This window comes from Apium graveolens, chromosome 7, assembly GCF_009905375.1.
Source record: "Apium graveolens cultivar Ventura chromosome 7, ASM990537v1, whole genome shotgun sequence".
NCBI classification, from domain to species: domain Eukaryota; kingdom Viridiplantae; phylum Streptophyta; class Magnoliopsida; order Apiales; family Apiaceae; genus Apium; species Apium graveolens.
The window spans coordinates 210169440-210181059 of NC_133653.1; the positions used below are offsets into that span (position 1 = coordinate 210169440).

Here is an 11620-nt window from a genome sequence, read left to right on the forward strand (position 1 = left end):
CATGTTTCGTTTTTATAATCTTGACACGCAACACACAACACACAACAGTTGCTTTGGAAAAAAGTTTATCAACTGATGCTGCCAATCAAAATGTTTGTTTTTATTATTAAGTTTTACAATGAGCTCATGACTCGGATCCACTGACCAAGTAGTTGGTGGAAGCTTGCTTGGCATTTTAAAGGGTCGGGGTGGCATAAAAGGATATACCACCAACCTGTAGGGCTGAGAAAGGGGGTTGGGATCTGGTTTAGGCTTGATAATGAATAAGCTTCCTATCAAAGTGGTTGGTTATATTATTAATACGGAAAAGTAAAAACACAAAAATCTAGTTTGTTTGAATCTATGGGTAGTGTAAAGCAAGCAGAAATTGATGAATGAAAAAATGGCTTTTGATTGTCAAGAATGGCCAGTTGAAGAGTATTGTGATTTATGTGGTGTCCAGTTAACGTGAAATGTATGTATGCATGTTTCAGGAGATATCACCTAGCCATCCATCAACATCAGATTCATATTTAGAAAAGATCACATCTTTACTTAACCGTCTTCTTCCAGTGATATTTCTTGATAGAAATGATTTGGTATTGGTATTTACATGTGATTTATGTATCCCTTCAAATTGATTCAGTAAGACATCCAAAAAGCTTGGCAAATTCTAAATTATGCAGTTGTTCTTTCTTGATCAAATTGTTGCGACGAGGAAGTTTTTGCCATATCAGGTGATGTAGTGGGGGGTTATTCAAGGTATTAATCATAATCATTGTCATTGTCGTATGAATTATGTATTTCTGAAGAATAGAATCAAAGTGTTTGTGGTGGTTATACCATTGGCTGTTTGTTGGTAACTAAGCATATTTTGAAGGAGTTTGGTTGGTATTGTACTATATTGTGGGAACAGGTTTATAAATTAAACTTCATGTTATTGAATCAATCATATGTTTCATGTGATATGTTCTTAAATTACTTAGGCTACTTGTACCAAGCTTGAATTCTTGCCCTGGACAATTGTACACCGTTATACGGCATTTAACTGCATAGATACACTGGCCAATGGAAAACTGGCGAGTTTATGCAAAACTGACCAACTTCTGAAAGAGCTGGTACTAGTATTTTGTTATGCTTTACAATTAGAAGGAATATCAGGAGAAACTAGTTTTCGAGGCGAGTCCTGGAGTTCAGTACGTTTTTCTTATGTTGCTTTCATCCTCTGCATCTGAATCTGCTCTAACTTTATTTCCTTTAGTTGTCCAAATTATCTATACTTCTTGCATCAAACATAAATGAATTTTGGAGTTTTTAGTTTAGAAGTGTGTATTTAATTGGAATTTTAAAATATTTTGAAAATTTTAGGGTTTTAATTTGGATTTTAAAAAATCTCTTAAAATGTGATGGTATTCAATAGGGATTGAAAAAAGTCTTTTAAAATTTGAGGTATTTCAATTTAGATTTTAAAAAGTCCATTAAAATTTAGTGCTATTCAATTTGTATTTTAAAAAATCCATTAAAATCTGGTGATATTCAAAAATTCATGAATTTTTTTATATTCTATAAAATTATAGATTTTGATAAATTTGATAGTGTATTTTATGTTTTCATAAATCTTAGCAAGATCCAAGAAATTTTGATAAATTTGTAAAAATCACTACTCTAATCAGCAAAGACTTTACGACATTTATTTAACAACTCCGCTAAAATCCGCATGCAACTAAAATCAGCCAAAATTAATAACAATTGAATTATTATAAATCCTATAAAATCTGAATTGAATAAACCCCTAAATCTTAGTAATACAATTTTGTAAAGTGAATGTCATCTTGATATCCATTTGAGTTGATAGTTGATACCATACTACATACATGCTCTAAATATTTTATTTCTCTAATTATAATTTTCAACTCTATCAATTCGAAAAATAAAAAATGAATTTAATATTTGGAATACAGTTTTTGAATAAAGTAAATAATTGCTAACAAATTTATTCAAATCCGAACCTGAAAAATTTATATGAAAACATAAAAAGCTATATATAGACATATATATTTTTTTTAAAATTTACATATTTACATATAGTAAAAATTTTATAACAAATTTTAGGAAGCCGTCAGTAAAATAAATACAGTACAAATTGTCCTCACAATAATTAAAAAAATAGGAGTTTTATGTAGAGCTACGCTAGTATACGACACGTGAACACGGTACGAAACGACACAAATAATTAGTGTTTGTGTTCGAAAATTTGGTACACGGACACGAAAGTACACTTTTGACGGAGGAATTTGGGAGGAACTAAGTTTGAGGTTCGTAGCCGGAAATAAGATCTGTGACGGTGGTTCTTCGTCGGAAAACGTGAACAGTAATCGTTGGAAAGTATGAACAGTGTTTGGTGGTCGTGATGATTGGTGGCTGAGATTGCTTAGGGTTAGTGGTGGCTCCTTTGCGCTCTCGCTTCTGACCCCTTACAATTTGCCTACGTATCCCTATTTATAGAGAATCAAGCCAACGTAGTTCTTCGAGAACAAGAAACCTAATGGGCTTAGATCTCTTGTCCCGAGGCCCAGTAGGAAACCTACAGGAAACCGTCTTCTACTAGCTTTAGGAATGTCCGCCGATGGGGCCCAACCACAAAGGCTCAAGGCTCATCCACGGCTTCGAGATTTCATGGATAAGGCATCTCCCGGGCCAATGATAACCCTCCGCTACGAGCTGTTTCTCTAATCCGTGGACGCAGGTATAGCCGTGGTTCACCCCAAATATTGGACGCATACTTGTCCCCCGGATAAGGAGCCCCTACCATATTGCAGGACAAGTGATCCCAAATTTTTGGGTGCAAAGTGCAGGATACTCCAATGTCTCCCAGCGAGGACGCTCGTCGGCTATAGAGACAGAGCTCCCAAAGCACACACACACACACACCAGAGTTTACCCCACATCCCCAATGAGGATACTCATTGACTACATGAGGAGGCCTTCCGTCCAGGCATACCCCTGGAGGTCTCTGACCACGGACACCGCCTTCCTGTGGTTGTATTATAGGAATGAGTTCTTCAATAGGGTACCTGCAACAAATATGTTAGTAATAATAATCTCTTTCTTTCTTGAATCATCCAAAGAGTCCGTCCAAATAGCCTGTCAAAGTTGCATTTTGTGTCAAGTAGAAGCTAATTCTTCATTGATATACTTCTTTCTATAGGGTGCGCCCTATAATTCCTCAAAGGACCAAAACAAACTCCCTCTTCATACCCAGGGCGCGCCTCCCCCTTATGAGGGCGCGCCTTCTTCTGACAAAAGGATCAGCTAGATGTTCCAAATAAATGGTTACCAAGCCAACCATACAGATCCAGGGCGCGCCTTCCCATCTAAATACTGGGTGCGCCTTCAGACTTTAATATTTAAGGAAACTAGCTTTGATAATTCCTCAATTTCAGGCGTACATATCTATATTTCAACCACATTATCTGACTTTGACCCAAAGTAGGGTTTATACCAAATTTCAGGCATAAAAACTATCCCCCAATTCCATATGTCATTGGAAATGGGATTGGAATATTTACTTATCTTTATCAAAATTTGTATAAACTTATTTATCAATACTTTTTTACAGGGCGCGCCTTCAACATAGCGTGTCTTTTCAAGTTCCAATCTTAATCTATTCAGAATTTCAAATTGCTGTGACGATCAGATAGGGCGCGCCTTCATGAAAACGCATATTTGTAATTTGAACGGTTTTTTAAAACGGTTCCTTTTATTTTAGGAATCATGATAGACGTGATGGACATGATTGATGGGATCGACAGCTGTCATTTTTACCAATAAATACAAGCAATTACTTTTTACTTTTTACTTTACTCTTCTCTTCTCCTTCTAAAAAGGAAATTACCCCGGCGGAAATAAAGAACTTCATTCCTCCCGGAATCAGTCATTTTTCAACCATTTTCAAGCCTTTTTCCGGTCAGTTTCTTCATTAACTGAAAAGGTACACAAAACTCCCTTTCTTTTTGAGTATTATTGAGTAGATTGTAGCGCATGCCATAAAATTTGTTCATATTCTTGATTATAAACATCCTTAATATGTATGTATCTGTGTGTATATCTATATAAATATGAATCTATATATATATGAATTTGTGTATATATGAATCTGTATATATATGAATAAACCCATAATTCCGGGATTTTGAATTTCAATCTTATGTTTTTGAGAATTCCAACCATTATTCTTTTATGCCCAATTTAGGTTTATAGCGTGTATATTGTAAAATTTATCTGGGGCGCGCCTTTAAAGATCATTATGATAGATGATTTTTAACCCAAATCAACAACATATATAACTTCTGAATGGGGAATGCTAGCCTCCCAACATATGCCCTTTTGCTATTTATCATTCCTATCCTCTTCTTTTTCTTTCTTAACTGGACGTGCCTTCAATGTTTTTTTCTTTTCTTGACAGCTGGAAGACGAGGGCGCGTCCTCCCCCTTTCATCCATTCAAGGACTTTTGCACCAAGCTAGGTATCTATTCTCCCCCTCCTATCTCTTTCAGCCCAAACCATCCAAACGCTCACATGACTCCTGAATTTTTGAGACAAGAGGTGCGCCTTATTAAAGAATCTAAAGAAAGCAATTTCATGGCAGAATCACCAAAAGACTCTTTAGATAATCTCCTTTTGGCTCAACGAAAAGGAAAACAAAAATTAGTTCGCAAGGAAAGGTCACCAGCTCCTATGGATACGGATCTAGATGATTGGCTCGAGGAACTAAATGCAGATAGGTACAGAAACACTGAGGCATGAGTCAATGTTGACGCAGGCCCATCAAAAGTTTCTTATAGGGCTATTTTTCCAAGCCTTTCCCCACAACAGTCACAGGGCGCGCCCCTGTTAGGGCGAAAATACGCGTTAATATTCACGCAAGTATACGCGTTCGCAAGTAGTATAAGATATAAATCAGATTCGTGCCCACAGAGACTGGTTTAGGTTAAGTTCAATTTATGCACCTATGTAACAATGTATGATTATCACTCAATGCTAAAACAAATAACCAATTGAGTTTTTATTAAACTAAGAGATTAAACTAAATAACATTAACTAAGAGAATTGAGGTTGAATTAATATATATAACAAACATGGGATTCTAACTTCATTAAATACTTCATTCAATAGCCTTATTGTTCTTAACCTTAGCATGTAATGGTGATGACACCTATCAGATAACATGAAACTAGTAAACGCCAACTTGCGTTACACGAGTACCATTCTACCAGACATCCACAAAAGAGATAGAAGCTGAATATGCACCAATTATATCGAGACCCTATATGTCTATAGAATTTGACAACATAACGGTTTAAGCACAAGTTATCCATAATGATTACATAGGGCAAGTAAAACGGTTAGAATTACCTACGAATCATGCATAACAAATACATGAACCTATGCTAGCATGGCAAGTTCTAAACCTCTATATTCACCGTCGCTTCAATAGAGATTAACACGCTATCTTATATGTTAGCTACGCACATAAGACGAATAAGCACAACCAATACTAGGATATCAAACAATCACCACACACCAATATATCAAACAAATTAATTATTGAATCTATAAGTAAATCCGCTAGAATCCCATGACAACGGTTAGCTCATAATCGAACTCATCGTCATCATGGGTTCCAATGAAAGCATGGTATGAAACAAGGCCTTAATAAACTGAATAATAATTAAAGTATGAATAAACGAGATCTAGGTTCAACAAGAACGAAAACGAGCATCCAAAGTTATAAATAATTCAAAGAATCACAAGTTGAAAACAAGATCTTCTTTTTCAGAGTTGTTTTGTGCTTCTAGGTCTTCTCCTTGGTATCCCAATCTTCCCGGATGATGAAAACCCTTTTTTAAGTATATATAAGCCCATATTGGACCTGGACCCTTAAAATCGTCAAATTCCACTCAAAAAAGGCTTTTCAGCAAAATTAGCGACCAGCCGCGCCTCAGCTCTCCAGGCGGGCGCCTCAGCTCCCAAGCGGTCGCCCCACATCCCAGGCAGGCGCCTGAGGCCTGTTTGGAAAAATTATGATGAATCTTGTTTTGGCCATAACTTGAGTTCTACTCGTCAGAATTAGGCGATTCAACTGCCCACGCGAAACTAACGAGATTCTATACAACTTGACAATGGCCTAGGCTTCCAATTCTGATCAATTTTTATCATATTTCCTTTAAAAGCTCATTTCTTCATATAATTGATACCTGAAATGCAATAACACAAAAACACATCAAAATACCAACAACTTGAGTCCAAAACACCAATTTAAGCTTATAATAAAGCGTTCCAAGTGGATATAAAATCCAATTATCACACCCCCAAACTTGAATCGATGCTTGTCCTCAAGCATAAACAGACTCAAAACTATAAAACAAACCTAATGCATGAATGCAACTACATGAATGCAACTAAATGATAATACAATCGATCCCCTCAGAATAACCATAACAAAATGAATAAGCAAATGCTTCTAAGAATGCAATGACTTAAAATAGAGTTTGAATAAATCCCAAAAATCAACTCACAAACCAGAAACGTGCGTGTGTGGAATGCTTAACAGATATCTCTCGATACTAGATCAATAACCATAACTTATCTATCATCAAAACAATCAAAAATTTATAAACAGAATAGACAATAAACGCATTATGACTCACAACACCTCCTTCCTACTAGAGTTATACAAGGATTCACACTATTATTGAACACATAACAAAGATGCTTATTTGACCGTGCAATGAATGAGGTCCCAAAAGACTTATACAATAATACCCATGTAGCGAGCGTTATGTTAGCGGATCCTAGACTATAAAAGCCTTAGATCACTAGGCACAAAGTCCCCTAGAACTTAGTAACCCGAGTATTAAAAAGCTCACTCTTGATCAATTATGCATAAACACATACTTTTTCTTTCTTTCTTTTTCTCTTTTTTTTTCTGAATGAGTGCATTTCGCTCCATCTCATTCAACACTAGACTACTCATAAAAATATGAGCCGGCTACTAGCCATTTGACGCCTAGCCTTACAACAACTAGCAATGAAATCCAAGTTTTTGTCCAGATAAAAAAAAATTAGTATTTTTACGTCATTACGAGAATATCATAAATTCTAAATATAACCAAGTGATAAATCTCAATAACAAACAAGTATGATCATGATCTAGATCAAAAGCAACCCTATAAGACTTTGTGAAAATATTTGTTTCTGGCACGCAAATCAATTCATTAGGACTTAAACATCCCTCTATTCATCGTTACTACACTCAAATCAACATCAACTTACCAAATATCATAGTTCATCTTAAGGGATCATGCTAAATGTGCATGCAAATGCAACTATACGAAATCACATAAAAACAAACAAATATGTCCTAATTGAACAATCATGCAAAAATACGAATGAACTACAACTAAACATGTAATATGAATCTATATGAATCTATATGGACACACACACACTACTAATCCTTACATTATCACCCCCAAACTTAAAATTTTCAATGTCCTCATTGAAGGTAATAATAAGGATTTTAGGCATACCTAGTCGTCGGAAAGAGCACCCTCCTCAGGTGGAGGATCAGGTGGCCAATCAACCTCGCCACCAGTGTCTCGGAAAATAGTTCCCAGAGCCTGTGTCAAATCTGCATCAAAATGACGGTGGATGTCGTGCATGGCCTCCATACGCCTAGTCACTCGCCTGTACTGCTCATCACCAAGACCAAACCTATCAACTGTCTGTGGCACATGAGAAGAACCTTCTGTATGCATTGTAAGATCCGTCCAGCCACTCTCTACATCATCAAAAATATATCCCAACCCTTTATCATGGGGTGCACCTAAGAATGAATAACTCAAGTGATCTGGATTTCGGTTGAGCTCAAGTGTGGGAGCTTCTTGATTAAATGGTTTAAAACGCTCCTGAGAAATTTTCAGCTCTGCTAACCTAAGAGAATCGAATGGCAAATCCAACTTTCTCTTCCACGGAGGTGCATTCAAAACCTGCATTTGCTCTACTTTAAAGCACTCCTCTTTAGCCGTGGGTAACTTTATTTCCTTGAACATATTAAAAGTGACCTTTTGATCGTGAACCTTCATTGAAAGCTCTCCTTTTTGCACATCGATCATAGTTTGGTCTATAGCCAAGAATGGTCTTCCCAAGATGATGGCAATCTTCTTATCTTCCTCAAAATCAAGAATTATAAAATTAGCAGGAAAAAAGAGTTTATCCACCTTGACCAAGACATCCTCCACTATACCTCGTGGATAAGCGATGGAACGGTCAGCTAGTTGCAATGATATGTATGTTGGTTTCGGATCAGGCAGACCAAGTTTATTGAAGATTGATAAGGGCATCAGATTGATGCTAGCCCCTAAATTACATAAACACTTGTCGAACGACAAGTTTTCAATGGTGCAAGGAATAGTGAAGCTTCCAGGGTCTTTAAGCTTCAGAGGAAACTTTTGTTGCAGTACAACACTGCATTTCTCCGTTAGAGCAATAGTCTCTAAGTCATCGAGCTTCACTTTACGAGAGAGAATACCTTTCATAAACCTCGAATAGCTAGGCATCTGTTCAAGAGTTTCAGCGAAAGGTATGTTGATATGAAGTTTCTTGAACACCTCCAAAAACTTATCAAACTGCTTATACAGCTTTTTCTTCTGCAGCCTCTTAGGAAAAGGAGGTGGAGGATAAATCTGTTTATCCTCTGTATTACCCTCAGGAGGAGTGTGTTCCACAGTTTTCTTCCTTGATTCCACTTCTGCTTCCTTCTGCACATCTTCTTCAACCAAAACTTCAGATTCTGGAACTTGAGATTTTTTAGGGCTTGCACCCTTCCCAGACCTCAATGTAATTGCCTTAACCTGCTCTTCTGCTTCCCTCTTGCCTGGAAATTCTGTATTACTAGAAAGCATTTCTGGTAGTCGATTCAATAAGGCATTAGCAATTTGTCCTATCTGGTTCTCAGATTATGGATAGAAACAACCTGGCTTTGGCATATAAGAGCCTGGTTTTTGCACATAAGCCTCAACTCCTCCAATTCAGATTTTTCATTCGACGATAGACCTGCATCATGAGTTTGTTGTTGAAGTTGGAGTTGTTGTCTTGGTGAAAATTGTTGCTGAAAACCAGGAGGGTTGAATTATTTTGCTTTAAACTGCTGGAACGGCTGTTGCATCGCATGCGGATTGTTGCTCCATCTGAAGTTAGGATGATTCTAGTTGTCAAGATGATAAGTGTCTGGAACTAGTTGCTGCGATCTCTGGCAGTTCCTCACAAATTGAGCTGACACTAGATATAGCGCATTGTTCCGTCGCATACGAACCTGCACATAGCTCACAAACACTGGTTATCTGATTAACACCATAGTTAGCCAGAGAATAGATCTTCATAGACAATGCCTTTAGTTGAGCAGTGATAGCCGTAGCTGTATCCACTTCAAGAAATCCTGCTACCTTTCCCTATGGATATCTCTGGGTTGGATACTGATATTTATTAGCATCCATCAGTTCAATTAGATCATAACCTTCCTCATAGCTCTTTGCCCATAATGCTCCGCCTGATGCTGCATCGAGCATTGGTCTGGAATGTGCTCCCAACCCATTATAAAAATAATTGATGATCATCCAATCAGGCATTCCATGATGAGGACACTTCCTAAGCATCTCCTTGTAGCGCTCCCAAGCTTCATATAAAGATTCTCCTGATTGCTGCGCAAATTGAGTAAGAGCATTCCTGATTGCAGCTGTCTTCGCCATAAGGAAGAATTTAGTAAGAAACTTCTGAGCAAGATCTTCCCAAGTAGTAATCGAACCAGCTGGTAGAGAGTGTAACCAGCTCTTATCCTTGTCCTTCAGAGAGAATGGGAACAGTCTCAACTTCACAACATCTTCAGAAACACCGTTGAACTTGAAGGTTTCGCAGATCTCAATGAAATCCCTAATGTGCATATTGGGATCTTTAGTTGGAGAACCCCCAAAATGGATTGAATTCTGCACCCATTGAATTATGCCAGGCTTGATCTCAAAGGTATTAGCTGTGATAGCTGGCCGGATAATGCTAGATTGAATGTCATTGATCTTGGGTTAAGAAAAATCCATCAAGGCTCTCGTTCGTGCTGCTGGATCTCCCATTGTAATGAGTACCTGAAATACAAACAAATAAATCGTGGAAGTAAAAGAATCCGAGTCAGTGAACTTTAACGACCACTGATGACATGCACATAAACTAAAAATTAACACCGAGTCCCCGGCAGCGGCGCCAAAAACTTGTTAGGGCGAAAACACGCGCTAATATTCACGCAAGTATACGCGTTCGCAAGTAGTATAAGATATAAATCAGATTCGTTCCCATAGAGACTGGTTTAGGTTAAGTTCAATTTATGCACCTATGCAACAATGTATGGTTATTGCTCAATGCTAAGACAAATAACAAATTGAGTTTTTATTAAACTAAGAGATTAAACTAAATAACATTAACTAAGAGAATTGAGGTTGAATTAATATATATGACAAACATGGGATTCTAACTTCATTAAATACTTCATTCAATAGCCTTATTGTTCTTAACCTTAGCATGTAATGATGATGACACTAATCAGATAACACAAAACTAGTAAACGCCAACTTTCGTTGCACGAGTACCATTCTACCAGACATCCACAAAAGAGATAAAAGCTGAATATGCACCAATTATATCGAGACCCTATATGTCTATGGAATTTGACAACATAACGGTTTAAGCACAAGTTATCCATAATGATTACATAGGGCAAGTAAAACGGTTAGAATTACCTACTAATCATGCATAACAAATACATGAACCTATGCTAACATGGCAAGTTCTAAACCTCTATATTCACGGTCGCTTCAATATAGATTAACACACTATCTTATATGTTAGCTACGCACATAAGACGAATAAGCCCAACCAATACTAGAATATCAAACAATCACCACACACCAAGATATCAAATAAATTAATTATTGAAATCCATAAGTAAATCCGCTAGAATCCCATGACAACGATTAGCTCATAATCGAACTCATCGTCACCATGGGTTCCAATGAAAGCATGGTATAAAACAAGGTCTTAATAAACTGAATAATAATTAAAGTATGAATAAACGAGATCTAGGTTCAACAAGAACGAAAACGAGCATCCAAAGTTACAACTAATTCAAAGAATCATAAGTTGAAAACAAGATCTTCTTTTTCAGAGTTGTTTTGTGCTTCTAGGTCTTCTCCTTGGTATCCCAATCTTCCCGGATGATGAAAACCCTTTTTTAAGTATATATAAGCCCATATTGGACCTGGACCCTTAAAATCGTCAAATTCCACTCAAAAAAGGCTTTTAAGCGAAATCAGCGACCAGCCGCGCCTCAGGCGGCCACCTCAGCTCTCCAGGCGGGCGTCTCAGCTCCCAAGCGGCCGCCCCACATCCCAGGCGGGCGGCTGAGGCCTGTCTGGAAAAATTCTGATAAATTTTGTTTTGGCCATAACTTGAGTTTTACTCGTCAGAATTAGGCGATTCAACTGCCCACGCGAAGCTAACGAGATTCTCTACAACTTGAAAAAGGAATAGGCTTCC

The 11620-nt window shown here is 37.3% G+C and overlaps 1 non-coding gene across 1 annotated transcript; it reads left to right on the top strand.

Annotated features, from left to right (window-relative positions):
- Positions 1-9667: 9667 nt before the first annotated feature.
- LOC141676017 (small nucleolar RNA R71) lies at positions 9668-9774 on the top strand. Its single transcript, XR_012556631.1, has one exon. It is a non-coding gene; the product is annotated as a small nucleolar RNA R71 (small nucleolar RNA).
- Positions 9775-11620: the final 1846 nt, after the last annotated feature.